Source organism: Thermobia domestica, unplaced genomic scaffold, assembly GCF_964235325.1.
Source record: "Thermobia domestica unplaced genomic scaffold, izTheDome1.hap1.1 HAP1_SCAFFOLD_972, whole genome shotgun sequence".
Taxonomy (NCBI): Eukaryota; Metazoa; Arthropoda; class Insecta; order Zygentoma; family Lepismatidae; genus Thermobia; species Thermobia domestica.
The window spans coordinates 43,317-59,352 of NW_027656682.1; the positions used below are offsets into that span (position 1 = coordinate 43,317).

Here is a 16,036-nt window from a genome sequence, read left to right on the forward strand (position 1 = left end):
AATAATTAAGAAAGGTAACAGCAGTAAGAGAAGTTACACGGAACGGGAACGGCCCCAAGGAGAGTTGAAATTACACAGTAAAAAATAATTTCTCTACATACAGAGTTAATACTTATTTGCTGTAGTGAGCATTAGAAAAAAAGTTGTACATGAAAATGAGTTACATTGACGAACGTATTAGAGTATTTGGTGATCCTTTAAACTTCGTAAGACTTAGCGAATAAAATCTACGTAAACTACGAACAGTTGATCCATATATACGACTGCCAAAGGGACATGTTTATCTGCCATTTCCTGGGTATTTCGGAGATTCTTCAATTTGTACCGAGGTTCTGCTTTAAGCAAAACGCTCGTTAAGCCGTTAAAATGACAATTAATACAGTACCTAGTTTCGAATATACCGTTTTCTCGATATTTTAATTTGCGGTGGGATTCAGTTAAATCTCTTAGCATTAGGAAGGTTAACATTACAAAACGCACCCTTTGCATACTTCGAAACCCGATTTTGACATAAATATTGTTTATTAAGCTTATTTCTGGCACGTAATAAGTTGGTTGCTTTCACAAAGCCTGGTATATATTACAAAAAGCAGTATATTTAAAAATAATGTTTTATAGTTTAGTGGAATTAGAGGTTTGTTATCTGCACATTCCAATACAGATGATCTAATACGCAATGTAAGTTGGTTCACTGCACTGAAACGAATTGTGCGAAAGTGAATCTCAACCCTACGAAAACCTCTACGTCAAGCGACAATATTTAACATATTGTACTTTCACAGCTCCCATTTATTTGACGAGCAAGAATTCCCTGATTTTCCAGCTCATATTTACAAATTTCCAGATCAGTATATAACGTTAAATATATATATATATTCCCAACCAGGTACGTATTTCTTCCAAAACTACCAGTCTATTAACACTTGTTCACAAACTTGTGATACTAGTGTTAACATACCGGTATGAGTGTGCATTTGTGAACCTATAAGATCACGTGACTTCTTTTATCAGCGATTCTGTTTACTAGTAACTATCCACAAGAAACTGCGTTTGTATAACTTTACAAGTATAAATAGCTCAGTGTCATTCTGTTGAAACAATTAAAAGAGAGAGAGTAAAGCAGAGCTCGAACTGAGAGTACTGAAAGAAGAAAAAAACACTGATTTACCTAATGGTGTAAATGAAAAAAATGCAGCTGATTCTAAGCAAAAATTATTAAAGCATACATCCCAAGGAAAGTGTTGAAGTGACTAAACATTTAATTTGCATTTGGAGTTTCTCAACGTACCTAACTATATCTTTTTATTGTGTTTTGCTATATGTTCTTAGATGTGGCAAAGTAATTGAATTTCAATCTACGAAGATTTAGTTAAAATAATATACATTATCGTTATTTGCATGCTATGACAAATTATTGTATATAGCGTGTGCCAGTTAACATTATTATCTTTACTGATGTAGATTTACTTATGTTACTCTAACGTGTGTATGAATAACTTTTGTGCTCCAATGAGTCCATTGCCTGGTATGCCCGCAATTCCTTTGTATATTCATTTATTTATTTTTCTGTACTACTAAATATCTATCCTCTTATTACATTCAAAATATTTAATTTCAATTCTGTTCCCAGCACTAGAGAAAATAGCGAAACGACAGCATTTCATTAAGTAGTTGGTTTCCTACGTATGTGTCAGCTAATTTGCAGATTTGATACTTGACTAATGAAAACTGTGTACCGTTCACAAGTTCTTGTGTAACTTTTGAGAAACAGAAATTAAAAGAGCTTGTGAAATAGTTCGCAGTGTGCAACCTTATTGTGCCGTATTATTCCCAACCAAATAAATACACGGTAACCGAAACAGTTGTTACCGTTCTGGAGCAGCACTAAACAAAGAGCAACAGTTTAGATACATCTACCATTAGGTTAAGTAATCTGCACATTCCAATAGCCAAGTTGCTGGAGCGTTTTCCGGGTCCTCTTTGCCACGTGAGGCTTGGCATTGTCGTACAGGAACAGCACACCTTTGCGATTCACCAATGCGGCCATGTATGGTGCACCTTTTGTAACTGCTGAGAGTAGAGGTCAGTAGAGATGGTCTGATCAGGTGGAAGGAGCTCGTAATGCACTACTTGCCGACAATTCCGCCATACACAGAGGGGAAGGTTCTATAATGATGGTTTGCACATACGGGTAAAGCTGGATTATTAGCCATTTTTTTCCACCAAAGCTCAATACTTTGCATGAAGATACATTTACTAAGAACAAATTTCTGCAGGAGCTAGAATTAAACAACGTAATACTGCTGTATTTTAGAAAAAAAAATGAAATCTGTAAGTTTTACGTCCCACGGTTATGCCGGTTAGGCTAAAGAAGACGGTGAAGATCAGAAATGAATGAAAATGGTGGAATGAAGAAAGTGGGAGGAAACGGGAGAACCCCGAGAAAACCCACGAGCACGATGCTGTATTTTAGAATTACAAGTGCGTTAGGAAGGATAAGATAAGTGAGTGTATATGAAACCTAACTATATTAGACAATATTTTCCACAGGCGGTATATTTCTGCACAGTATACAGAACCCGTATTTTATATCTACAAGTGGAGCGCTGCTAGTATGAAACCATGACAAGTGCAGGGCAATGTTGAAACCCTAGCACACGCGTACACTCACCGTCGCTGACGTGACTGCTCCCTTCGGAAGCATTCCGTGTTATTGCGTGGGCCACCCACCTTCGACCTGCCTCGACTTGCTTCTATGCTTTTTAGTGGCCACCTAGCGCAGGTGGTTTGTTTTTGCACTGTTGTTTTTATAACAAATCCGGGCGCCCTATTTATATGCAAAACGTAAAAGAATTTAATTTTCCAACACTTACTTCTGATGGCCCCCCTGAATGTAATCTGCGCTAAGTGAGATATTTTCATGTCACCCAGCGCAAATCGCTTAGAAGACAATAAGAAAGAAAACAGTGGAGGACAGGGTTGGCAAAAACCATGGTTTTTATTGAAAAAAAAAAGTCTTTATCTTAAAACCAGGCTTTTTTTTTTTTTTTTTGTTTTAAATAATTTGCTCTATGTATTTATATCACATATGGACAGAAATAAGTTTGTTTCGCCTTGGCGTTATTATGCAACAATCGGGTTATACTGAAAGAGGTCAAGTAAGCTTACAGCGGAATCCAAACTGCTTCTCGGCTTACATTCGAGAGAAATTGTCCTCCATTTGGACTCGAAACAGGGACTAACTGGCCACAAATGTGATACGTCTGCCGACTCACTCACGAAGGACTCCTGGTGAAAATACGTTGTATTGATCTTTATATATTTGTTAATATAATTGTTACGAATCATTTCAGAAGGACAAAAAGATAAACAGTTGCAGAAATGAAGCCATTATACAGAATTACATATGGACAATTTCAGAATACTGAAGAGTACAGAAGAACTAATTTAGTCCAAGTTAGTTCACTATGACTTTTGTTAGTCCAAATTAACGAAATACTACGACTTAATTTGCATATTAGTACGAAAAGTGAATAAAGATAGAAATTATATAAGTCCATTTTGGCTCTGACCCATTTATACATAAATAGATACTTCTGATTTCAATAAATGCCTCCCGTGGGGTTTGCATGAGCTTCCTCCCTCCCCCCCCCCCCAGTATGGCATTTTTATGTATTTTATATCAATAGTAAACATTATTAAAATGAAACAATATTTAGATTTCTCTATTGCAATTGTATAAGAATAATAACGAACTATATATATATATATATATATATATATATATATATATATATAAAAAAAAGACTCAAAAGAAACATCCATAAACTTATTTAAAAAAAGTTACTTTTGTAGTATAATCTCTTTGAGTAATGAATTGGGAATTTAGGTCTGAATATAACAAGAATATTGTACGGGAGTGAAAAGTGATAACCCACAAATGTGTACTCAAGATTTTACGAACACTTACACTTTTATGAACATTTTTTGTTTTTTGGTTTAAAGCAGCCAACCCTGGTGAAGGAACTATATTTATTTTGAATGGTGTGTCAAAAATAAACCTACACGCTCAATTCACATAGTAATGCCGAGCGAGTGAAGACGAGTTACTTTATTGCGACTCAAAGGGAATGTGGATCACTGTTCTAAAACCTTGCCTACATAGAGCATAGCCTTTCCTGCATGAAGATGTGATCTTGAGATATGACGAACAGAATCACGTGGTGACAATCAATATCTGGTACACTTGGGGGTGTCAGAGGCCCCACTGTTCATCACCAGTAAGTAAGGACAAACAGGTTGTCATTAGTCGTTCCTTATTGAGTGAAGACACATGTGGTCGTCCACTGCGAGGTCCATAAGAAAGGCTCACATTTCCCAAATACAATGTCTTAGCAGTGCGTTCGTTCACAGCATTCTCCCCAAATGCCTGGCATATGGGCACATTGTCTCCATTTAAGGTGAACTATCAGTTAAAAATAATTTCACAATTTAATGCCAACAAAAAGTGTAGAACTAGCTTTCAGAAGAATCTTACTGACAAACTACACCAGCCAAAAATGAACTGAGACCACCACATAGAGCAATAAACTAAAGACATTGTGGGACTCCGCATACATTATTAATGTAAATACTGTTTACGTAAAAACAGTTAACTGACTAAGTCCGGGGACAATTATTAAGGATAGTCAAAGACTTCTCTGTTGCTTAAAAGAAAACAAAAATTGCAATAGGAAACGTGAAAGTAAGAATCCGGTGACACACTAATAAAAACGGAGGCACAAGGTAATCCACTTTTCTTATTCTGTATGAGTTTGAAAGATGGTTTTGAAAAATTTGGAAAATCAAAGCATGCAACTACTACTCTATTATATAGACTTATTTGACAAAGCGCAATATGCCCCCTACCTGTAAGGAACTATGATATCAGAAGACTAAACGTTTCAACAAAAATAAGACTGGTTTTAACTAACAAAACTGCGGACGTGGAAAAGATTCAGTTTATCATGCCACGCGTACAAGATGCAAAGCTGCTGTAATTGGCTGGACCTTCGTCACGTGATTTCCTTGTCATATACAGGAACATTAATATAGAATTATATGTAGAAGCTTCAAAAAGAAGTCCTCTTATACTGAGTTTATCATTTGAAGAAGAGAAAAAACTGATTTCAGAAAATACGTTATGCATTAGCAATAAGGAGATTAGCAATTATTTGTTCAATTGATTCGTCCGCCAAGCCACGTCGCTATTAATGCATATAACGTAACATTATGCAACTACATTCCAACATCATCGCAAGTTGAACTTTTAAACGTGTGGTTTTGTTATCGAGGCAGTGGCTCAACATCCACTTCCATGGGTCGCGAGTTTGGACAACCTATTAAACTTTCCTGACATAAGGAACAAGAAAATATGCATAACGCCTCTAGTTTTGAAATGCCTTTCTAAATACTTGAAACTAAAATTGTGTTACATGAGCGGCTACTTACGGAATAAAGCGCAAGAACTCAGGAAAGTTGGTCATGATGGTAATTCCATTGCTTACAACTGTCTAGCAAATGAAAGATCGAGGTTCGAGTTGCCCGGTAGCCCAATGTACCGAATTAAGATTACAATACATATACAGGATATCGGTGAAGAAGTGCAGATATTTTGGAGACTATAAATGATATCACCCGGAGAAAAATAAAATGAGTATATGGTCTATTCCTCTGCCTTACAAATGTCTTTTCTTTTCTCGAGTACTATTCCAGACGCCAATGTGCATCTTTCACAACATACTAGGCATACAGTGTAGCATTCATCCAATGTGTGTTCGACTAATGCCAGTGCTCCCATTCAAAAGATCATGGTAAAACAGGAAGAATTTTTAGAAATTTTCTGTTACTTACCTCCCTTCGACATTAATAAAAAAATCAGTATACCGTCAGAAAGAAATGAATAATTTTTCAAATCAGAGAACTTTTTCGATTCATCAACTACAGGGTCTGCTATAACTTCCTTTATTACAACTCACCAGCATTCGGGTGCTCAAGGTAACTCCTTTATCTAGGAAATTACTCATATACGCTTTTTCGCTTAGATGGATCTCCCCTAATACATCCCAAAATGTCTGCACTTCTTCATCCGATACACCCCATAGCAGAACATGCCGCGATCTGCGATGTGATCACAGAAAATTTGCCGCGCCTGTGCAGAAAAATTGCTAGAGGAATAAAAAGTAGGCAACAGAAAAGTATAAAAACATGTCTGCTATGTTGAAGCCTCTATTTAAAGTTGCAGTAACAGATTTCCGAGACATATACTCTGTTTCAGTAAAGCTAATGATGTTTTGTTTGAGTATACCATTGTCTGAAGCCATATGTGAAAGCTGGGGTTCAGTGGTTACTAATGTAATGGAAAAAAGGCCAGCAAGAAAGGGGACTTAGTGATGATATTGGTACAACAGACCAGCTCATATACATTATCCTAAATAGACCCCCATCAGGATATTAACAAAAAAGGAATGCCTTAAAGCTGCTCTCATTACAAAATACGACGTATGGTATCAAATATTTTAAATCTGCTTCTTTCAGCAAAACTCTCAAAAAATATGATTTCACAGGTTGTAAATCGAACTAGGGATACCACTGAAAACTGTTTACCATGTTTCATGTAACGCCCAATAAAAACATGATAGCATCATCTTGAGTTTTTATTTTGGAATTACTGCAGATTTTTTTTTTTTTTTTTTTTTTTTTTTTTAACTTACAAAAGCTCATCGCAGAAAGACAAAGAAAATTCTGCTATCGGGCCGATATATATATACACACATCGGGAGTAAAAGGTGATAATCCACATATTGGGAAAATTTTATTTCTGTGAATGAACTACAGGTTTTTACCTTATACGTGCGTAAAATTCGCCGGAGTGGCAAGTCACCTAGCCCTTCCCTGCCATCTATATATAAAAATCAAAAATGTTTCACCTTGAACAGACGGAGGAGACTTTCCTTGTTCATTCACAAAACTAAAGTTTTTGTTATAAGTTTATGTTATATATCACCTTTTACAGCCGAGGTCTAGGTAACACTGTGACTTACTACTCGTGAACCACCAGTCTGATCTCGATCAAATGTTGAAGATGAGGTTCGGATCTGGGAGTAATGTTATCATTTCACTTTGGGGAAGAGGAGATATATAAAAATGATCGATAATGACCGATATTAGTATCGACTCCATAGTCTTCGGGATCCCCTAGATGAACAGTGCCACTTCTGATGCCGTTTAAATCCAAATACAGCCCTACAACTTGGGGAAGATACATAAAAATAATCGATATTAGAGTCGAATTCCTAATTTTCGGGATCGCTGGGACGAACAGTGACACTTCTGATGCCATTCAAATTCAGGCCTGTATGTTCAAAATGAAACGTACTTTTCGCGTGTAAAGAACGGTAATGTATCTATCCATCTATATCTATCTATCTCTTTATATATATATAACTAGTGTGTGTATATATATAACTAGAGAGAAAGAGAAGTTTACTGGTAACATGATGTAGACTCATGTTTAAAATTATTGTCGAATGTCTATAAATATGGTATATAGGAACATAATTTGATAAAGAATTTGCCCGGTATTTCTTAAAGTGTTAGTATGTGTATAATCGGCAAAGTTTATTTCAAAAGAGCAGTAAATACGAACAATAAAACGAAAATAAAACTTTCTTGCCCATTTAGCAACATCTTGTTTTACTCATTCTAATTTTCGTATTTATAACTCTTTTCCTATGAATACCACAAATATACATTTCCCGATTATACACATGGTATCAGTATTAAAAGTACCCTACTAAATTAATATCAAATTATATTCTTACAAGAGTTATAGATATGCGACAACCACTTTGGACATGCGTGTACATTTAAAACCGCTGACATAAGGCAAATCTGACATTTTAAGTGCTCGAAATAACCAACTGAAACTCTACATTAGCTGGACCTAAATACAGTAAGACCTGTTCATTTGGACTAATTTTTGTGAATTGTTCCATGCTTTATTCTCTAGTATTACTTTTGGTAATAGTTAAGAAGAGCTACTTCTCATCTCCCGTGCACGAGGATACATCTTACTGTTGCACTACCTAAACACCCTAAGTACAAGGGCAAGAACTCAGTCTATTACCTACTTTTTAACATCCTAGATAGTCAATGAACAATTCCTGAAAGTATGGCATTTCTCGTCCTTCCCTTAATGGGAAGTACGGCTCCTTAACTATAACCTTACTTTTACTGTAAACTGGCCATCTATGTAACCTGGCACTCGAGAGGATTAATTTCTCGAGTTAAGTTTCGAAGCTGGTCGTCAGTTTCTAGCAAAATTTTGAAAATTTACCGTGAAGAAATGGATAATTTGTTCGTTTGTGTGATTAATAATATGCAAGGAGGACAGACATTGTGTTTATTTTTTCTTATAAGTAGTTATAAACATGGAACAATTTGGCAAGCGCAGAGAACTACTTCGCGCAAGTTTACCGCATGTTCGGATTGTTGGAAAGCAACAAGCATCTGTATTCTAAATATGTCTGCAGGTATATAGAAAAACTCTATTTGGAACTTCTAAACTGAGTGTCAAATTCTGATAAACCCCGCATGACCAATCCTATGTACAGTAGTAACAGAACGAGAGCAAATAACCTATAACCTTCATAAGTTATTATTAATATACTGAAAAGCTATTTCGGGTAAAGTTTACAATAGACGCTTGAGTTCGCATCGATAAGTAGTGCCTCTATAAAAGCGTATAGTATAGTACAAGAGTAGAATAGAGTAGGGTAGGGTAGGGTAGGGGTAGGAGGGAAGGTTCTAGAACACAGGTCCCCTCATATAGGTTAGTAGCTAGGTTGGTTCCTTTCTGTACCAAAGTTTATTATTTAATTCAATAATATTTCCGAGCGAGCGTTAGCGAGTGAAGGCGGGTTGGAGCTACGCAGGGCATGTTTTCTCTCTTCGTTAGTTTGCCCCCAATAATAAATATTTATCTTTTATCAACCCTTCCAATAGAAATATTTTTAATTAGTACACAGGGAAGATTCAAGACCTTTTTCGAGAAAAAAATCGATGAAGCACCAGTGCCATTAGAAATATTACGTTTCCTGTACAAGGGTACAAATTTGCAAGTAACTTCTATTGCTTTGAACACACAATACCAATACTCAGGCTGGGGCAAATTGTGAAGAGTTACATGAATATTTAGTCTGGCACAGAACAGTACTTTTCAATCGAACATAACGACGAAATGTACTATTTCGTTATGCAGGTGAAACTTTCCTTGCCTATTTTCCAATACACAGTTTTAAGGAATACCAATCGTCCTAAATAACGAGTTGTCCAATAAGCTTACCATCAAAAGTTACCATATAATATCTACAGTATTATACGAAGAGGAATTATTCTGTTTTTAAGTAATTATTAAATGTTGACTAGCTTATTGACCTTTGACTTTTTAAACAAACCCAAGTACTTTTAGATATAACCAACTGATATCAATTTATACCAAACCTATCATACCCTAATTGTCTATACAAATATAGTACTATGATCATATTACACGTAATTCTATTGAAAATAAATACATATACGAGACATGTAAATAATTTCCGCTTTGCATCTGAGGCAAGCAGTGATTACTATCAAGATGTGCTTTATTAATACACTAAACATGCAACAAAGTATACCACCCGTTACCACACATATATTTAACTTTTCTTTTGTGCGATAGAACTACTTAAAATATACTTTTGATCAAAGAGTGTAAAATTTTCGATACAATGTTTTGACAACCAACAACAGTCGGCACAATCAATTTCTTTGTAACGCACGCTCTGAAATTAAAACCTTCCCTGAAATTTACTTTCTACTAACGATTCGCTTTTATCTCTAGAACATAAATAGCTTTAATGATTCAATTAGTATATATATTTAACCACAAAAACCATCGAATATAACCTTACCTGCAAATAACTAATAACTATCAAAATGGCGGACGTGGAAGAGATTTAGTTGCTCATGCCACGTATGGGAGTTGCGAAGTTGACGTAATTGGGCAGTCCTTTGTCACGTGATTTCCGTCACTGCTAGTGAAATATCCGGTAGATGGAGTCATAATTGCACAATAAGGTCGCATAGTGAACCATTATGTTACGGTGAAGGACATTATTAGTCCATTCCTAACACATCCACATTGTTTAAGTTGAATTTTCAACTTGAACACTTTACAACATTAGAGGGATCGTTCCGTAACAATTTAGTTCAACATAAAGCAAAATCTGCATTTTAGATAGTGATAATATTCATTGCACTTATATCTGATTTTTGTGAGTTTTGCGTTGCGTTACACTCCGCGACTTTCAGACACGGAACATAGATGGTCATTTTCAATCAGTGTTGGGCAAAATCAATTGAAATCAATTGCAATTGATCAATCAATTGAAAGTAATTGCTCTGAAAATCAATTGCAATTGATTTCAATTGCAATTGATTTCAATTTGTAATTGACAATTAATTTCAATTGCAATTGAATTCAATCATAAAATTTGCAATTAAATTTTCGTCAATTGTTAATTGTTAATTGGTCACCAGGCAATTGAAACTTTTAATTGTTAATTGTCAATTGCAAAGGGTGCAATTGAAACATTTAATTGTTAATTGCAATTGACAATTGAAACTTGTAATTGTTAATTGTAATTGTCAATTGCAATTGAAATCAGCAATTAAAACTGAAGATAAGAAGATGTGTGTGTATTGTGTTGTCCACTTGTTATTGTTTTACATATTTCAAATAAGGTACTTATAAGAAATGCTGCATACCTACCATCCCTTCCCCCCCCCTGGGAAGAAAGCCAGGAAACTAAGTATTTTTTTAAAATATATTATGTTTATGGTTCTATCCCCCTCGAAAGAACTCTATATGCCCGTCATGCATACAATAGGAATGGGCACCAGCGAGTTCGAGCGAGTTTTCTTTAAAACTCGACTCGACTCGAAGCAGACATCTTTGAGCTCGACTTGAGATCTCGGCTCGAAAAATTTCCCCCAACTCGACTCGAATTCGGATCGAGTTTCCAGTCGAGTCGAGCAATTCGAGCTAAATCCTTTGTGTAGTTCCAAGTACTACTATCTTCAAGTATCCTACATCGACAATATAATAATCAATGATTTTACTACTACTACTATAATTAATTATGGCTTACAGTGGTTTTGGTGCCGGGTGTTTCTTAGCTGATTTGAAGTAGAATTTGGACGCTGAATCCAAATATGGCGTTAGTTTTCCCCTAACAGCTTTAGTTTTTGAGATATAGGAATTGCAAGACTGACCTGCTACAACGTTGAAAATTGCATAGGTGCTGTTTTACTGTAAGGGAAAAGAAAACTATGACATTTAAATCTGTTATTTGGAACACTTTGAAAATAATGAAAACCATATAAACACAAACATCAAGTACATAATAACTCTGTAACTACATTTTATAATAGTTTTTATGAATAAAAATCAAATAATTTGTTCAAAACGATCTATTCAACACTTCGGAAGCTTCGTTTTCGTGACATCCTTGAATGTTTCTTTGCACAGTCTCTTTTTAGGTTCCAGCAGTAATCTGCCATCATATGGGCATCCCATCTTCCTTGGTAGCGGTCCTCCATTGTTTTAATATCTTGGTGAAATCTTTCACCTTGTTCTTCACTCAGACTGCCTACGTTGTCTGGGAAACGGTTCAAATGGCTGTGCAGGTAATGAATTTTGATACTCATATTACATCCAAGTTTTTGGAATGCATTAAGCATCTGGTTCACTAGCTCAACATAGTTATCAGCTTTATTATTGCCAAGGAAATTCTTGACAACTTCTACAAATGAGGTCCAAGCTCTACGTTCAGTCTCATTCATGGACTCCACGAAAGCCGGATCTTTCATGAGTTGTCTTATTTGGGGACCATCAAATATTCCAGCTTTTAATTTTTCTGTGCTGATCTGAGGTAGCTTGTTTCCCATGTAAGCAAAGCACGGCCCGTCCTTATTTAGCGCCTTTACAAACTGCTTCATCAAACCGAGCTTGAGATGTAGAGGTGGCAAAATGATTTTGTCACACTCAACAATAGGCATGTTAATAATATTTTTCTTACCAACAACCGTGTCGTCTCTCTGCGGCCACTCTTTTTTGACCAATGGTTTGCTTTGTCTCTGCTATCCCACAGACATAGAAAACAAGGATATTTTGTGTAGCCACTTTGCTGTCCAAGAAGAAAGTTCACCATCTTTAAATCCACACAAATCACCCACTGATGGTCCTGATATTTAATTTTTTCCATAACCAAAGCAATTGCTTCATATTCTTCTTTCAGTCGTGTTGAATGAGCGATTGGAATTGAGCCATATTTATTGCCATTGTGTAGAAGGACGCATTTTAAACTTCGCTTGGAGCTATCAATAAACAGGCGCCAATCATCTGGATTGTATTCTGGAAGACCCATGTGTTCTAGGATACCTCTAACATCGTGACAGAATACGAGATTTGTGTCTTCAGTGAAAAATGGTAAAAACTCCTTTTCCCTTGTTCGGTAGAATGTGATTTTAGTTCCTTGTTCTAGTACGTTTTTCTCCTTCAATCTGGAAGCAAGTAATTCAGACGATTCTTTTGAAAGATTAAGGTCCCTAACTAGATCATTTAGCTCATCTTGATTAAACTGTTGAGGAATTGTTGACATTCCCTCATAATCACTGTCACTTCCATCATCCATGTCACAAGAATGTTCACTACGTTCGTTTTCAGTCTCACAAAGCTCTGGCAAGTGGTGAAACGTTGGGATTGGTATTTCATCGGAATGAACAACTGGACGTCTTGCTGAAGGCAGATCAGGATATGTCCACTTGTTCCGGTTATTTCTATTCATACCCGTAACATTTACCAGGCAGAAATAACAGTCATCAACATGGTTTGTGGGTTCCCTCCAAACCATTGGAACACCAAACTTAAGACTTTTTCTTTTTCCAGTTGTCCACTGTCGCAAGTGTTCAGTACACATTTTACACACAATATGTGGAGCCCACGTTTTATCTTGGTCCCCTAGGCGTACACCAAAATATGCATGATATGCTTTTTTTACAAAGTCACTGATATGTTTTCTATTGTCTTTAAATGTGTACTCACCACATATGTAGCAAAACACATCAGGATGGTTAACACAACTTCTTCGACTTGAACTCATTTTATGTTCAGGCCACTAACACGGATGTTAAATATAAAGCCTTAGTATACGCGATACAAGTTATGATTTCAGAACAAAACTCACATGTTCCAACATGTCACTCCATCTGCAAGACAACAACTACGATCCACTAGCCAAGTAGAATACCAATGCAATCTAGTGGACGTTCCTGGAACTACTATATGACTAGTTCCGTTTAGTACCGACAGATAGCAGCACTAATGAGAAAAGAGCGCCGTTCTTCTAAATAGAAATCTCTATAGAGCACAGTAGGATTTATTTGAGTTGCAGAGTTTATAAGATCATATTCAAACTTGTTATTACGAGAATATTTGTATTTCTTTTGCTTATTTTGTATACTATTGCAAGAAGCATGCAGAAATAGTGGTTACATCATTTATAATTTACATATTTATTTTGGATTGTAATATTTCTTCCACATACATTGTAACGTAAATAACACTACTGGTACAGTAGCCTGTATCTACCAAAGTAGAGCTGATAGAAAAAAACTGCTTACATTATTGGATTCAGCGCCCCACACATAGTTAAAATCAGCTCTAAAATTTTAGGCACCAAGAAAAAATTTTTTTTCTGTAGGCCTGTGTTATCATTATAACACCGTGTACCTGTATATAACATGGAATATAGGCGGTTTGTATCGGAATACTAAAAATTAGTTGACTGTCGATCTCGGTCGTCAAGAAATCTTCAGGAGGCAAGGACATCGGTCACGAGGTTCTTGGTTTGAGTTCAGGAGGAGCAAGTATTCGGGCTCGAGCCAAAAATTTTTAGAAGTTATGGACTCCAGCCAAACATGTTCAAAACTGCTCGACCCGGGTTTAGGGTTGTCAACAGCTCAAGCGGCTCGCTCACAGCTTATTCACTTATCGAGCCGAACCGAGAAGTGAGCCGAGCCAACAGCTCATCCAACCGAGCCAGCTCCAGCCGATGGTTCACACGAGCCGAGCCGAATTGAGCTGATTGCTTACCCCAACCGAGCCTGTTCGAGCCATTGGCTCAGTTGAGCTGATTCGAACCCAGCCTATGGACTCGTTTCAACGGAGCTGGTTCGAGCCATTGGCTCCAATCGAGCCGAGCCGATGACTCGTCTTTACCGAGCCGGTTCAAGCCATTGGCTCAATTGAGCCCAGTCGATGGGTAATCCCAACCAAGCCAGCTCAAGCTGTACGCTCAGTTGAACCAAGCCGAGTCGGTTGACATCACTATTCCGGTTGGGCTTCTACTTTGGCTAAAAAATTGGACCGTGCAGTTCTCAGCCTTGATGGTAAGAACTACAAAAAATGATAAGAAATCTTTAGTTTTACGTCTCACGCTTATGCCGGATAGGCTAAAGGAGACGGTGATAATAGGAAATGAATGAAATGAAGAAAGTGGGAGGAAACGGGAGAACCCCGAGAAAATCCACGAGCACGGTGTTTGTCCACCACAAAGTACAAACTGCGCGAGCTGGGATCGAACCAGGGACCTCAAGCACCGGAGGTGAACGCTCTACCACTGACCACCGCACCAACTGGTAAGAACTACAGTATATACTTATATTGGTGCTCACGGCGTCATTAACTTGTTCCGCCACCAACGAATTTCAAGGTACTTTGTTTTGCATCTTTTGTGCGTGTTTTGTGTCGCTTTATGCGCCTATTCCCACATTTTGTGCATCACCGGAAGTGGTCAAAATGGGCCTACAAATATGGCGGAACAAGTTATTGCTCTTCCGCCACCAATGAATTTTGAGATTGTTTCCTTCACATCGTTTTGTGCCGTTTTGTGCGTCTACTTCCGTTTTGTACGTCGTGGGAAGTGGGTTAAAATGAGTCCCCAAGGTGGGACGAAACGATCAAAAGTTCCGCCACTATTAAATCTCGAGGTCGTTAATTTCACATCGCGTACCCTTTTGTAGTCTATTTCGACGTTTTGTGCGTCACTGGAAGACGTCAAATGGGCCTCGAAGGTGGGACGAAAATGACCCACTGCTCCGCCACTACCGAATTTCGAGGTTCATCCTTTCGCATCAACTAGTGAATGTTTCGTGCCGTTTCGTGCCCTTATTTCGACGTTTTGTGCGTCACTGAAAGACGGTCAAAATGGGCCTCGAAGGTGGGACGAAAATGACCCACTGCTCCGCCACTACCGAATTTCGATATCCTTCCTTTCGCATCGACTACTGAATTTCCGTGCTGTTTCGTGCCCCTATTTCCATGTTTCGTGCGTCACCGGAAGTGGGTCAAAATGGGCTTCCAAGATGGGACGAAAATGACCAAGAGTTCCGCCACTATTAAATCTCGAGGTCGTTAATTTCACATCGCGTACCCTTTTGTACGCCACTATACCTACCAAATTTCGTGGTCCTTCCTTTCGCGTCGAGTAGTGAATGTTTCGTGCCGTTTCGTGCTCTTATTTTCACGTTTTGCGCGTCACCAGAAGTGTGTGAAAATGGACGTCCAAAGTGTGACCAAAATGACCCATTGTTCCGACACTATCGAATTTCTAGGTCGTTTCTTTCGCATCGTTTAGTGATTATTTTTTAAAAAGTTTTCTGTGCCTACTTCCTCGTCTTGTGCGTCACCGGAAGTGAGTTAAACGGGCCTTTAAAGTGGGAGTTAAATGGCTCACTATTCCGCCACTATCGAATTTCGGGGTTGGTTCTTTCGCATCGTTTAGTGTGTATTTTGTACCGTTCTGTTCGCCTACTTCCACGTTTTGAGCATCACCAGAAATGCGTCTAAATGGTCCATCAATGTGTGAGAAAATAGAGCCATTGTTCCGCC

The 16,036-nt window shown here is 37.5% G+C and overlaps 1 protein-coding gene across 1 annotated transcript in view; it reads right to left on the reverse strand.

The window, feature by feature from the left end:
• The window catches only part of Arf1 (ADP-ribosylation factor 1), a 32,452-nt gene extending 22,302 nt beyond the window's left edge, over positions 1–10,150 (reverse strand). Inside the window, exon 1 of the mRNA XM_081747991.1 lies at positions 9,996–10,150. The gene's annotated coding sequence lies outside the window, so the exon portion shown is untranslated. The remainder of the gene's footprint in view (positions 1–9,995) is intronic.
• Between the last annotated feature and the right edge of the window lie 5,886 nt (positions 10,151–16,036).